Raw genomic sequence first — 15,238 nt, 5'->3', positions numbered from 1 at the left:
GAAAGACTTCTTTAAGTCTTTTAACTTATCCTATTCTTTTCATAGACAGAGATTTTTTTTAAGCCCAAAGGTAAATGTTTAAAATCAGAATCCCAGAGAAAGGCATCTTAAAATCAGCCCTGGTGCCTTAAAAAATGTTACTACTTCTTCTATACATTGGAACAAATGTTTAAAGTAAGACCATCTTAGTTTTTTTTAATGCCAATGGCATGAAGTTCCTACACTAATCATGCCTGGTATTTACTTGGTGTTTGCAGTGCCAAATCTCAACTTCTGAAGTCAAGAGGCTAAGTTATAAATACCCACCATTAGATAGCCATAAAATATTTGCCTGAAGGCTTTGATAGTTTAAAGCTCTCCATTATACATATATACAGATATGTATATTCTTGCAGATATGTATATTTTAAGATACATATGTATCTTCACAACACCTCATGTGTGGTCATGATATCCATCGCATAAACTTCTGCATTTTCCAAACCGTGGGATACAATTTCAAACCATATATAAACTGACTTTATACTGCACACATGCACTGCACTGGGCCCTACCACGCAGATGGCATCATTATTTCTGTCTGATTCATGGTCCAAATCCAGGAGAGGGTCTCAAGAAAAAGGCCTTTTAGGACCAGGCTTCCAACTTGAAACTCTCCATGGGAATTTCCAGAATAACTCTGATAGTTCAAGGGGAAAAAAAGTGAAGAAGGACTGAAAACCAGAACCAAAACCGAACAAAAGGAGCAGCATTAAAAAGTTATGTGATGAAGTGGGATGCTGTAAACTTTTTATTATGACTTGTTTGGAAAGAGCTTGCTTAACAAATGCAGTCATCCTTTATTCAAATGCACAGCAATAAAAATTTTTATAGTCCACTATCACATGCCATAATGTGTACGAAATGGCTAAGCCCAATCAGATCTTGGAAAAGAATGTTTTCTTTGCTCTTCTAGGAAAGTTTGCCTTGTAAAACAAAAAAAAAAGTGAAGGAAGAAAGAAACTTCTACAGAGTTATGGGGATGGGGAATTGTCTGGAAATTATATCAATTGAGGAATGAGTACAGAGAAGGGACCCATCTCCTTACCTGGAAAAGAGAAAACTAATGAGGGAAATGAGAACTGTCTTCACATATTTTAAGGGAAATTACATAGAAGAGTTATTGATTGTAGAGTTATGATGTGAACTTATAAAGGACAGAACTAAGGCCAATGGGTAAACATTGGGGTGAAAGAACAGAGGTAGACTTGACTCTATAATAAAGAACCTTCTGACATGATGGCTTCTCAACAAAGGAACGATCTGTATTGAAAATTACTGAGTTCTCCATGCCTAGGTCAATTACCATCCAATTGTTACACACGTAGGGGATTCTTGCAACAGGTGGACTCTGAATGAGTTGGCCTCTATGATACCTCCCATGTCTAGATGTCTATGATTCTAAGATCTGCTTAAAATTCCAAATTGGTAATTGGAGACATTTCAAATCTCCTGTGAATCAGTATGCATCTGAATAGGATTTTCATTAAAAAAAAATTAAAATTTAAAAATCTGTTCTCATTGTCTATTGTTCCTTAAGAAGAAAGGCATTTATTTTTTAAACTAGGAAATGTCAGAAGCAAAGGCTTTTAAAAGACTCAAGTTTGGAGCACAGGGTTTTTCTGTTGTTTATTCATATAACCCGTGTTGTCAAATGTTTTCAGGTTGGGAGTCACAGTATGTCGAAAGGCTGTGGGGCAATTGCAAAAGATTTAAAGAAATCAGAGTTGTCAGAATCTGAACAGAAATTTGATGTAAAATGCATTAGTAGATGCTTTTCCTTCCACAGGATCACCTCCAATTCCCCTTTTTCCAGATCACAGATCTGCCAAAGGCCCCTTTTTCTTTGACACCACCCTTTCTTCATGTTCACTTTCTGTGCCTCCTAGGTCTGTTCTTGTCTCCCTTAGCATATTTTCCTTCTGAAGTAAAACAGAGGAAAGCTATTCCTACAGCTCTCCCATTAGTGGGAGAGACAAAACAGGCTCTCTGAAGGGATAAAGGACAAGAAAGTCAGAGAATTACTGAGCTAGTCTCATTATCTCAGTCTTTATTTATTGTCAAACTTGCCAAAAAAATTGCCCAGGAACAGATTTCCTTCCCCATTATTTAAGCTGATTCTCTCTTTCTTCTACTCTCTTGCCAAACTTACTTCATGATATGAGAGATGGAAGAGGGCAGTGTAATAAGACCAGGATGAATTTCATCCTTATTTAGTACCTCTCATTCCTCAGAGTCCCCAAAGGCCTGGCAATCTATATTTCATGCCCTTCTCCTTCACTGCAGAAAGCTGGCCTCAATGCTGTGAAGCGGATGCCCAATGAAAGCAAAGGTAAGCTCTGTTCAAGTCTGACCATTACTTCCATTATGCATGAGCATTTCCATGATGCTCTATATTGGTCAATGTTATATTACTCAGTCTATAGAGGAGTGAAAGGAGTGTATTAGTAAATGGTATTTCCACACACTTCCCTCTCTTAACTTCTTTTTTGGGTTTCCTTTTCGGGTTCTGAATTTTCCCTCTCACATAGAATTCTTCTTGTTTAGTTCCATCAGAATCCCTTTCAGGAAGAAATTCTGTGAAGACAGCATCCATTTTACAATGCACAAAGCAAGAGGCACACAGTGAAGTTTTCCTTTAAGTTTTTCATTAAATAGAAACACACTATGAAATAAAAACATTAAATACAAACAGTACATCACCCTACCCTAAAGGAAAATATATCTTATTTACCAAGTGGAGGAAAGAGGGACATAGTAACCACACCAGTTTAACCACTACCCATGAAAACATTAAAATAACTGATACATAAAGTATGTGCTTTATAGGTATCACCTGTTTTACATTTATTTTATTTTATTTATTTGTTTATTTTTTGAGACAGAGTCTCACTCTGTTGCCCAGGCTAGAGTGCAGTGGCGTGATCTTAGTTCACTGCAACCTCCGCCTCCCCGATTCAAGCAATTCTCGTGCCTCAGCCTTCCGAGTAGCTGGGATATAGGAGCACGCCACCACGCCCAGCTACTTTTTTGTATTTTTAGTAGAGACAGGGTTTCACCATGTTGGCCAGGCTGATCTCGAGCTCCTGACCTTAGGTGATCTGCCCACCTTTGCCTCCCAAAATGTTGGGATTACGGGTGTGAGCCACTGCGCCTGGCCTGTTTTACATTTAATATCTCATTTATTTCTCACGACCATGGTATTTCTTATCATGATAGAGAAAAACAAAACTTAAGAGAGAGTAAGCAAGATTTGTTCAAGGTCATGCCAATTCTTTAAGTGATTTGAGTGCACATGATTCTGACTTGAGAATCAATTCTCGGAACCACCATTTCCCGTTCTTCCTCCCATATTTTTTCAAGGGCGAATATGAGAAAGAGGCCATTTCCACTTAGAGTAGATTCTTCTACCTGTGTCTATCTCTATTTTGGGTAAATGCAACTGTTCTCTGGTTCTGGCCCTTGGGTGAACCCCCAGGCATTTGGAGCTCTTCATTAAGGGGTGACTCCTGGCCTTCAACATCTTCATCCAAGCTTCACTCCATTTCCACTGCTCTTCTCAGGCCAAACATCTCTGAAGGGTCTGTGATTGAACTTGGGGGTGGTGGGGGTGGGGACAGCGCAGTGCAAGCATACGCTTCTCACTGAAAGGGCAGCTGTCCACTGAGTTCACACAGTAACTTGAGTAGGTGTGTTACTTAATACGCCACAAGAAAATGCCCACCCTGAGATTCTGAAATTGTGGATTTAATAGGCCTCCTGCTGCTGCTCGGCTGCCTTCCAAAGGCCTGTTGAATTGCTTCCTCTGCAAGCAGGACCTTCTGTCAGAGACTCTGGGGGGACTGTGGTTGTGGATCTGTGGCAAGAGGTGACAGGTGGCCACTCTGCAATTGTGGGATGTTAAAATGAATACTAAAACCTTTTTCCAAAGGGTGACTAGAGACTAGGTAAAGAAAGAATGGCTGTTTGGTACTGTGCCCCCAAGTTTCTGTGCCTCTGGAGAAGGTGTGCTGGCTCCTGCCCAGCTTTCCACACTCAGAGACCTAAATCCTCCCAAGACTCATTCTGGGAAGATCTTGGCATGAGGACACACTGGCTATGCCCAGGCTGGGCCTTCCCAGAGGTTTGCTTAGCTGGGACCCCTCACCCAACTAAGCCTCCCCACCTGTGTCAAGGAGGTGGCTCCTAAAAGAGCATAACTACCATTTTTGCAGAGGATTGTGCCTTTTATTCCTCCTCAAGAATAGCAAGGAACTACTACAAATGGCCTCAGACATGGTAATTTAAGAGGCAATAGGCCTTTTTATTTTTGACCCAAGGCAGAGCAAACTTCATTTAATGACTAGGAGATTTTAACAGCTTACCAAATGAATTTGTCCCCACTATGGAACAGTGGAAGTTGGGAAGTTCCTCAGCCCACAGGAAGTTCCTCAGCCCACAGGAAGGGCTTGGTACATGAACTCTATCAAACGTGCTCTCAAATGGGATGAGTTGAATCCAATTCATCTCCTAGAGACAGGGCATGGGCCATTTTTGGAAGCACTGTTTGTTGTAGAGAAGTGAGAAATGTTTTGAGAGTCCAACTAAGATATGTGTCATATGTTTTACATCAATGGCTATGCTTTTTTTTTTTTTTAATCCGGTTTCTGTTGTTGAAACTTTTCTAGAAGTATCTGCTCCTTAGGCCTGAGCTGTGTTGCTTTATTACTGCTCTGATCTGTCAGGGTATTCCTGGGAGACTGTGCAGCTTTTCCTAAAATCAGGAATTCATTGTACAGATTCTGTTTTTCAAATACTTTCTTAAAGACTGAAAGCCAGGCTCAGCCTCTTATCTTTGGAATTAGCATCTATTAGCACTACTCTGTCATGGTACACAAATGTCACTCTTTTTGGTTGTCCAATAAACATCAGAACTTCTTACCCATATTTGAAGACTTCCATGCTTTAGGATTCTTGGTGGAAGCTCATGTTATCAACTAGTACAGAAGCTAAAAATGCTGCATACATACTTATTGTTTCCCAAATTTCTCTAGAGCTAGGCGCGAGCATGTGACCCAGGTTCCCCAGTAATATGTACCCTTTACAGACTTGGAATCTAGAAGTCATGATGCAAGAAGCACGCATTGCAAGGAAGACTCTGGTAGTGGTGGCAGCTGCCCATAGAATCTAGGGATCATAAGCAGCTATGATGTCCTCACCATAAAGGTTCTGCAATTTGATTCTGAGTACTGTTCCTGGCTATAGAGTTCAGAATCTTCTCTAAGGCACCTGGCAATTCCATGAGCTACTCAAAAGCCTTTTAAGAGCCGGATATGGTGGCTCTTGCCTGTAATCCTAGCACTTTGGGAGGCTGAGGCAGGAGGAATGCTTGAGCCCAAGGGTTCGAGACCAGCCTAAGCAACATAGAGAGATCCAGCTCTAGAATAAATTTAAAAATTAGCCAGGTGTGGGGGTGTGTGCTTGTAGTCCCAGCGACTTGGGAGGCTGAGGAAGGGGGATCACTTGAGCCCAGGAGTTTGAGGCTGCAGCGAGCTATAATTGTACTACTGCACTCCAGCCTGGGTGACAGAGTGAGACTGTTTCTCAAAAAAAAAGTGGGGGCCTTTTAGTAATTTTTTTCCTTAGAATGGCTGTCTGCTGTTTACAACTAAAAATTTTCACTTAAAACAGTAGAAATAAGTTTTAAATAGGTAGAAGTTCCAATTTTTTGATAACAAAATCATCTTAAATCATAAAACTGTACACTAATATGGCTCAGAGTCTTTGAACTTTAGAGTGCATTATGAATATAAATACACATATATTTACATATTCATGCAGAAATATGTATAGAAACATAAACATGTACACATGTATATGTATGTGTGTGCATGTCCAAGTCACACAATTCAATATGTCACATTAGAATTGGAAGCCAGTGGCTTCCAATGCCAAACTTTAAATTCTCTTCTGTAGTTGTTAGGTCACCTGCCTTCTCCACAGTCAATTGCTTTCTGTTCACTCCCTCTTTATTGAAAGAATGTACTTTATTTTTATCAAGCTGAACAGTGTTCTCCTCCTTTCCCAACCAATTTCAGCTGAGCTAATCACTGACACAAACTGAACTAAGACCAGTGTGGGCTATTCACTCACACCAGCCATGGGGTAGCATTCATTTTGAAGCAGAAACACTAAACATTAAGTGAAATGTACAGTTGTTAAAAGGGAAGTGTGTGCCATATACCCTCAGGGACATGTGCTGTACTTAAGGAAATCTGGAGGCTCTGAAAACCTGGTTCGCAAAGCACACACACTTTTCTACAACAAGAAATCTAATAATGCAGAGAAAACTGAAGGAAACTTCCCTGGAATCTCCACGTAACTAAGTGCTTTCCAAAGCTCTTAGCCAAAGCATGAGAATGTTTTCAAAGTTTTCCCCCTTATAGATTATAGCATTTAATCTTCTCAGTGACTCTGGAGGGCGAACTAAGGCAGGCACTACTACCTCCATCTTAAAGATGGAGAAACCAAGGCCAAGGTCAACAGTAAACTAATGGCTCAGCCAGGACTAAACCTATGAATTTCTGGGTCCTAATTCATTGCTTTTCCCCCTTCACCATGCCATTTCTCAATGTTTCAGGGGTGGTTTCCTCGTTTCCTTCTTTTGCATGGAGCTGTGTGTGTGTGTGTGTGTGTGTGTGTGTGTATTTATATTTGTATAAATATATATTTATATTATACATTTTAATATTTTGTTAAAATATATAAATGTACAAAATATATAAAATACTATATGATGAAGGACTTTCAGTCATAGGTAAAGATCAAGAAATTGCTTATGTGTTCATCTTCAGAAAAGAGTGAGTAACTAGTGGCCTTTAGATGAGGCAACCGCAAGCCTGGACTCATCTTTGACATCTCCTGCTTCCCTCCATAATGACCGTCCTTGCTCCTCTTGCCCAAGGTAACTCCCGTTCATTCTCCATTGTTCAGTTTAAACATATCTCCTCCTGGGAAGCCTCCTCCGATCCCCCTGTTTAGGGCAAGGTCCTTTCATTATATGTGCTCTGAATAGTGTATTCCTTTCTCACTTTTTCATTCATTACATATGAGTTAGCATAACTACCTCTTTTTTGAAACAAGATTTTACTCTGTTGTCCAGGCTGGAGTGCAGTGGCACAATCATGGTTCACTGTTGCGTCTACTTCCTGGGCTCAGGTGATTCTCCCATCTCAGCCTCCCAGGTACTACAGACATGCACCACCACGCCCAGCTACTTTTTTAAAAATTATTTTTTGTAGAGACAGGGTTTTGGCATGTTGCCCAGGCTGGTCTTGAATTCCTGGGCCTAAGTGATCTGCCTGCCTTGGCCTCCCAAATTGCTGGGATTACAGTCATGAGCCACTGTGCTTGGCTGGCTACCTCTTTAGTATCTGTTTTTGCATATAATTATATCCCAGAACCTAGCCCAGACACAGAGTGGGTTCTCACTCAATCTTTGCTGAAGGATGGCATGAGAGCACAGGAGGAGGCACTTATCCACAGCAGGTGGCTCTCCTCAGTCAGTACAGTGCAGCAGGTAAGATGGGTTCTGTAGTTAGAATACCTGAGTTTGAATCCTGGCTCTGAGACCTCCTGGCTCTGTGACTGAGCAAGTTGCCTGAACTCTCTGTATTCAGTGGCCTCATCCAATAAAATGGTGATAATATAATTACTTACCACACAGAGCTATTTGAGAACCAAATGAGCTTATATATGTAAAGTACTTAGGACATTGCCTGTTATGTAATAAATGTTTACTAAATATTAACAGTGATTCCTTTTCATAACTAGATGGAGAAAATGGGTGTGGGTAAAGTCAGATTTATAGGTTCAGTGATGGGAAGATAGAGACTTCCCTCTTCTGGCCAAATTAGAACAAGATTGAGAGAAAGTTTGAGTGTCAGAGAGGAGAAGAGAGTGATTCAATTGAGGCTGCTGCACAGAAATCCTGAATATGTCAGTTCTGTCATGGAACTGCCTCTCACCACTTTTCCAGGCCTTCAATTCAGGCTTTCAGAGCCGGCTTGCCTCCACACAGGGTGAGCAATCAGAGAAGTTTTGCTAACTCTCAGGAGTTGAAAGGTCAAAAGCCTAATGCATCTAGTCCCTCAGAGCAATAACCTAGTCTGCAACACCAAGGCCTGAGAGTTTAATGTGAATTTGGAAAGCACCAGGTGCACAATTAGGAAATAGCTTTTGTATTCTGGAAGAATCAATCCCCTTTGCAGTAGTTCTTAGTTTCTTGGAAGTTCTGAGATTTTATTGTATACTTGGAGTGATCAACTCTGTTTCCTTAATGTGTGCAACGGCAGACATCCATCTGTTGGGACAGTCGACCTAACCTGTCACTGGGTGATGGATGTTTTCCTATTGCTCTGCTGAAGAGCATTAAGTTAAAGCCTTTACTTTAGCTCCACAGATAGTTGAGACAACAGATGGCCTTTTTTTTTTTTTTTCAATTCTGGGGAATTGCTGCAATAGGAGGTTCAGAAGAGTGGCTTCCATTTGTTGATGGCTTAAAATAGACTAGGCAAATAAAGACCTATTAGTGTTATGTATTCCACGGAGGATAGTAGCTAATGAGAGTGGAGTTGGAGGAAAGGAGGGAAAACGTGGTCTACTTGCCTTCCTGACCTTGCAGGATGCAGTAAATTTAGGGTACAGTGTAGATGAGGGGAGCCAGAGAAGTTTTGAAGCAGTCAAGTTCTATCTATAATGCTCACACATTGAATATCTTTCTGGAGACAAAAGTGTCTCTTAATCAAACAAATACAACTAGAAGACAGACAATGCAATCCATCCTCGAAAATTACTTGTATACTTCAATGAATACTTTAAAAATACTGGAACCTGTATTTTTTTAATGACAGTTTGGAGGTATACAGACTAGATTGAAATCATTTGTCCCATTTTATGAGATTTCTATGATCAGGTGAGGCCTTCAAATTATCTTGAAGCAAGCAAACTAGGGTATCTTTGATAGATGTAGAGTTTGCTTTTGATCATCTAGAGGACTCAAACATTCACCATGAGAAGTATTCTGTTTCAGGCTGGGCATGGTGGCTCATGTCTGTAATCCCAGCACTTTGGTAGGCTGAGGCGATCAGATCAGCTGAGGTCAGGAGTTCGAGACCAGCCTGGCCAACATGATGAAACCCCGTCTTTACTAAAAATACAAAATTTAACCGGGTGTGGTGGCAGGTGCTTGTAATCTCAGCTACTTGAGAGGCTGAGGCAGGAGAATTGCTTGAACCCAGGAGGCAGAGGTTGCAGTGAGCCGAGATTGTACCACTGCACTCTAGCCTGGGCGACAGAGACACTCTGTCTCAAAAAAAAAAAAAAAGAATTCTGCTTTACGTAATAGTAGAATATTGATAAACTAATGGGATTATTGGCCGTATGCTGACTAACTGAAAGCAGTCATTATTCAGAGCTATAACCTCATGAAAGGAATAAAAAGCCTAGTTGGAAGCTTGCTATTTATATTGCACTGTAGAAACCTTGCTGCCATCTTGACACTGCAATTTAGGAACTTCTCAGATGTCAAGTTGCAGGATGGTCTCAAGCAAAATGTGCCCATTGATTGAATGGGATTTGAAATTTGTAATGTCTCATAAAAGACAGTGAAACTAGCTTATGATACATGTTAGAAATTAAAGAGACAGCTTGTTACAAAGTGCTCTCAACCACATGCACGTAGAGAGCCCTTACTAATCCCCAGGGTAGGAATTGCAGACTGTAATATCTCTAGCTTATCCAGCTATACCAGCCATCCTCCAGTGGCAGAGAATTACTCTATAATCCGCTCACAGATTAAGGATGTAAAGTGTAAAGGCTTTTAGCAGATGCTTTGGATCTTGAAGGCATATGTTGTTTATACTTCTTTTAAAGAAATCTCCAAAACTACTGTAGAATTTGAAATTATCTGGCATTTGGGAATTTCGGTTATCTTTTTTCATGTGAAAGTAAAACCAAGAGCTGGGTCATAAAAATACAGCCCAGTGCAAGATGGTCAGCAGTATACACAATAGAACTTAAATTCACTTAACATGCACACAAGGTGAGCATGATCATCCGTGGATGACAATAAGGGATGCCAACTCCATGTGTGGTGTCTTAGTAGGCAAAGTAACACTTCACAGTCTTTTCTATCAAAGAACTTAGACTTCAAGATAAAACACCACCATAACAGTGAATGCTGCTGGAAGGATGTGGTGAATGTGTTCTTTGATTTTATGCCTAGAATGTGGTAGGCACCCTGGTAAGCACCTGGAATACACACAACTTCATGGAGTGAATGTCCAAAAAATTGATTCCCATTTAAACAGCCTGGATGTCAAGAACTACAATATACCCTCCCTCCTAATCTCCAAAAAATTTAAGGTTCACAGGAGGAAACCATGGTCATTCTATTTAGATTTAGTCATTATATTCACTCACCAGAAATCTAGAAATGCACCTTTTGCTCTCATGAGGTAAATGGAAAGATTTGAATATCTATTTAAGCAAAATGGATCAGTTACGTTTTTGGTTGCAATCAGCAGAAAGAGATTCTGGTTAACCTAAGTAGAGGAAGGGATTTAATGGAAAGACATGGGGAAGCTAGATGAATTGAGGAAAAATTTAAACCAGTACTCAGAAAGGATACGAACCAGAAAGTCTTCAGAGGCCTGCATTGCAGGAACAAATGGTGCATATGGTCAGAACATCTTCAATAGAATATTTTTTTTTCTTTTGAGACAGGGTCTCACTTTGCGGCCCAGGCTGGAGTGCAGTGGTGCAAACACAGCTCTGCAGCCTTGACCTCCCAGGCTCAAGCGATTGACCCACCTCAGTCTCCTAAGTAGTTGAGACTACAGGAGTATGCCACCACACCAGGCTAATTTTTGTATTAGTATTATTATTTTTTTTTTTGTAGAGACAGGATTTTGCCATGTTGCCTAGGCTAGTCTTGAACTCCTGGGCTCAAGCGATCCACCCACCTGGTCTCCCAAAGTGCTGGGATTACATGTGGGAACCACCGCACATGGTTGAATAATTTTTTTTTTTTTTGGTTCAGCTCTTTAATACTTAACTTGTAAAACTGAAAAGGAAGATGCTCCCTGAACACTGCAGATCAAATAATAGAAGTTTTTGTTGTTGGTGGTTGTTTTTTTGTTTCCTAGAAGATGTGGACACAATGTTGCTAGTATTTCATTAATAATGGCCAATCAGCCCCACACTTGATGTAAACTGAGGGCTGGGAGAGAACATTGTTTTCAATTAACATTCACATAGACCAAGCATGCAAACAAATCCTCGACTTCAATTTCTGTTAAACCATAAAATAAAGGCCAGAATTTTAGGTTCACAAGAGGATTGTAGTTTTTTTTTAATTATAGATTTTAAAAATCTACAATCATATTTATTTACAGCTGGGAACTGTTTTCTGGGATGTCGTCCTGCCTAGTTAATGCACTTCTTCCACATGATAAAGGCGAATGGGAGAACCCATTAGCTCTGCTTGGCTCTTGGAAGTCCAGATTTACTGAGGCCTTTGAGAGAGCTCAATATATAATAACCCTATTCCTCGCTAAGCTCTGAAGCAATTGAGAAATAGGACAAAATAGCAAATGAAGGCAAAAATTCCTCCCTGTTTAATGACAAAAGTGATTTAGGAGATTGCAGCTTGAATCTGTGGGGGCAAGTTCTTAATATTGAACACCAGAATCACAGACTTACCGAGTCATCTAATCATAACAGGGTCTAATCAGTTCAGACAGCATCTAATCATGTCTGTCTTCTCCACTATTTGGAAAAGGCGGACTATTCCTGTTAAAAAAAAAAAAAAAAAAAAAAGTTATCAAAGAGGAACAGAGAAGAATACATACAGCCTAAAGGCAGGTTGTTCCAAAGAGAAAGGTAGGAGGGAGGAGAGCTGTTTCTGTTTCCAAACTCATTAATCAGATAACTCAGTGCACTTCTCCTGGGAAGGAGTTATTAGGAATATGGGGAATGACCTAGTAATGGGTATTCCTCAGTAGAGATTAAACGTTGTACCCTCCAACAAGACCCTAAAGCGCAAAGTCTACAGAGAGACAGGTAATCCCTTCCTGCCTGCCTAAAACCAGAGTTCAGAGTTCTGGTTTTCTTCTTGAGGACACAGCTCTTCTGATGAAAAACACAAGGGATGTTCACTTTTTCCAAGTAAGACTATGTCTACCTATACTGTGGCCTTAAGGTATAACTTTTGTCCTATGGATCTATCACCTAGAGTAAGGATAGTGTTTTGTTGTTTTTATCTCTCCTGTTGCAAGTGTATCCGATAGATATATTTTCTACTTCATTGGTTTTCTACCTACTTTTTTTTTTATTTCAATAGGACTTTGGGGAACACGTGGTGTTTAGTTACATGAATAAGTTCTTTAGTGGTGATTTTTGAGATTTTGATGCACCCATCACCTGAGCAGTGTACACTGTACCCAATGTGTAGTTTATTAACCCTTACCCCACTCCCATTGTTCCCCCCAAGTTCCCAAAGTCCATTGTATCATTTTTATGCCAAAGTCCATTGTATCATTTTTTTGCATCTGCATAGCTTAGCTCCCACTTATGAGTGAGAACATATGATGTTTGGTTTTCCATTCCTGAGTTACTTCACTCAGAATAATGGTCTCCAATTCCATCCAGGCTGCTGCAAATGCCATTATTGCATTCCTTTTTATGGCTGAGTAGTATTCTGGGGTATATATCCCACATTTTCTTTATCCACTCAGTGACTGATGGGCATTTGGGCTGGTTCTATATTTTTGCAATTGTGAATTATGCTGCTATAAACATGCATGTGCAAGTATCTTTTTCATATAATGACTTCTTTTCCTCTGGGTAGATCCCCAGGAGTGGGATTGCTGGATCAAATGGTAGATGTACTCTTAGTTCTTTGAGGAATCTCCACACTGTTTTCCATAGTGGTTGTACTAGTTTACATTCCTGCCAGCAGTGTAAAACTGTTCCCTTTTCAAAACATCCATGCCAACATCTTTTATTTTTTATTTTTTGTTTATAGCCATTTTTGCAGGGGTAAGGTGGTGTCACACTGTGGTTTTGATTTCCCTGATAATTAATGATGTTGAGCACTTTTTCATGTTTGTTCACCATTTGTAGGTCTTCTTTTGAGAACTGCCTATTCATGTCCCTAGCCCACATTCTGATGAGATTGTTTTTGTTTTTCTCTTGCTGATTTGTTTGAGTTCCTTGTAGATTCTGGATATTAGTCCTTTGTTGGATGTATAGATTGTGAAGATTTTCTCCCACTCTGTGGGTTGACTATTAACTCTGCTGATTATTTCCTTTGCTGTGCGGAAGCTTTTTAGTTTAATTCACATCTCTTTATCTTTGTTCTTATTGTGCTTGCTTTTGGGTTCTTGGTCATGAATTCTTTGCCTAAGCCAATGTCTAGCAGAGTTTTTCCAAAGTTATCTTCTAAAATTTTTATGGTTTCAGATCTTAGTTTTAAGTCTTTGACCCATCGAGTTGATTTTTGTACAAAGTGAGAAATAAGGATCCAGTTTCATTCTTCTACACGTGACTTGCCAGTGATCCCAGCACCATTCTTTGAACAGGGTGTCCTTTCCCCGCTTTATATATATTTTTTTGCTTTGTCAAAGATCAGTTGACTTAAGTATTTGGCTTTATTTCTGGGTTCTCTGTTCTGTTCCGTTGGTCCATATGCCTGTTTTTATACCGGTGCCATGATGTTTTGGTGACTCTGGCCTTATAGTATAGTTTGAAGTTGGATAATGTGATGCCTCCAGATTTGTTCTTTTTGCTTAGTCTTCCTTTGGCTATGTGGGCTCTTTTTCAGTTTCATATGAATTTTAGGATTGTTTTATCTAGTTCTGTGAAGAACGACGGTGGTATTTTGATGGGAATTGCATTAAATTTGTAGATTGCTTTTGGCAGTATGGTCATTTTTACAATATTGAATCTACCCATCCATGAGCATGGGATGTGTTTCCATTTGTTTGTTTTGTCTATGATTTCTTTCAGCAGTGTTTTGCAGTTTTCTTTGCAGAGGTCTTTCACCTCCTTGCTTAAGTGTACCTTAAAGTAATAAAAGCCACCTATGACAAACCCACAGCCAACATTAATACTGATGGGGAAGAGTTAAAAGTATTCCGCCTGAGAACTGGAACAAGACAAGGATGCCTACTTTCACCACTTCAGTTCATCATGCTACTGGAAGTCCTAGCCAGAGCAATCAGACAAGAGAAAGAAATAAACGGCATCCAAATTGGTAAAGAGGAAGTCAAACTGTCACTGTTTGGTGATGACATGATCATATACCTAGAAAACCCTACAGACTCATCCAAAAAGCTCCCAGAACTGGTAAATGAGTTCAGCAAAGTACCAAGATACAAAATGGATGTACACAAAGCAGTAACCCTGCTATACACCAACAGTGACCAAGCTGAGAATTAAATCAATAACTCAACCCCTTTTGCAATAGCTGAAAAAAAAAAACCTTTGGTTTTTCTATTTTTAATCTGACTCAATCCAATTTGCGAGCAACCAACATTTATTTTCTGTCTTATATAGGGCTCCTTAATACTTTTTAATATTTTATTTTATAGTTTTTTAAAAACAGCTTTATTGAGGTATAAATATGAATGGTAAACTGGTACAATTTGTACAATTTGACAAATGTGTAAGCCCATGAAACCATTGCCACAACCATGATAGTGAATATCAATTGAAGATGAAAGATCAATATTTCCCCCCTGCCTTTTTGTAATCCCTCCTTCCTATTCTTCCTACCCACTCCTCCCAGGCAATCACTGACCCACTTTCTATTACAATAGATGTGTTTACTTAGTACTCTTTTTGGTTTAGCTTCTTTCACTCTGCATGATTATTTTGAGATTTATCTCAAAATTATTGTGTGTAAAAATAATTCATTCCTTTAAATTACTATCATTTCACACAATAGATATAGCACAATACATTTACCTAGTTATGGACATTTGGTTGTCTCAAATAAAGCAGCTATGAACATTCATATATGCATCATTGTATGGATGTATGCTTTCTTTTCTCTTGAGTAAATATCTAGGAGTACAATGTTTGGATAATTTAGGAGGTTTATACTGAACTTTTAAAGACATTGCCAAACTATTTTCCAAATTGGTAATAACAATAA

This window comes from Gorilla gorilla, chromosome 10 (genome assembly GCF_029281585.2).
Source record: "Gorilla gorilla gorilla isolate KB3781 chromosome 10, NHGRI_mGorGor1-v2.1_pri, whole genome shotgun sequence".
Taxonomy (NCBI): domain Eukaryota; kingdom Metazoa; phylum Chordata; class Mammalia; order Primates; family Hominidae; genus Gorilla; species Gorilla gorilla.
The sequence above is the reverse complement of the archived record's forward strand: the minus strand, read 5'-3'. Positions refer to the sequence as shown.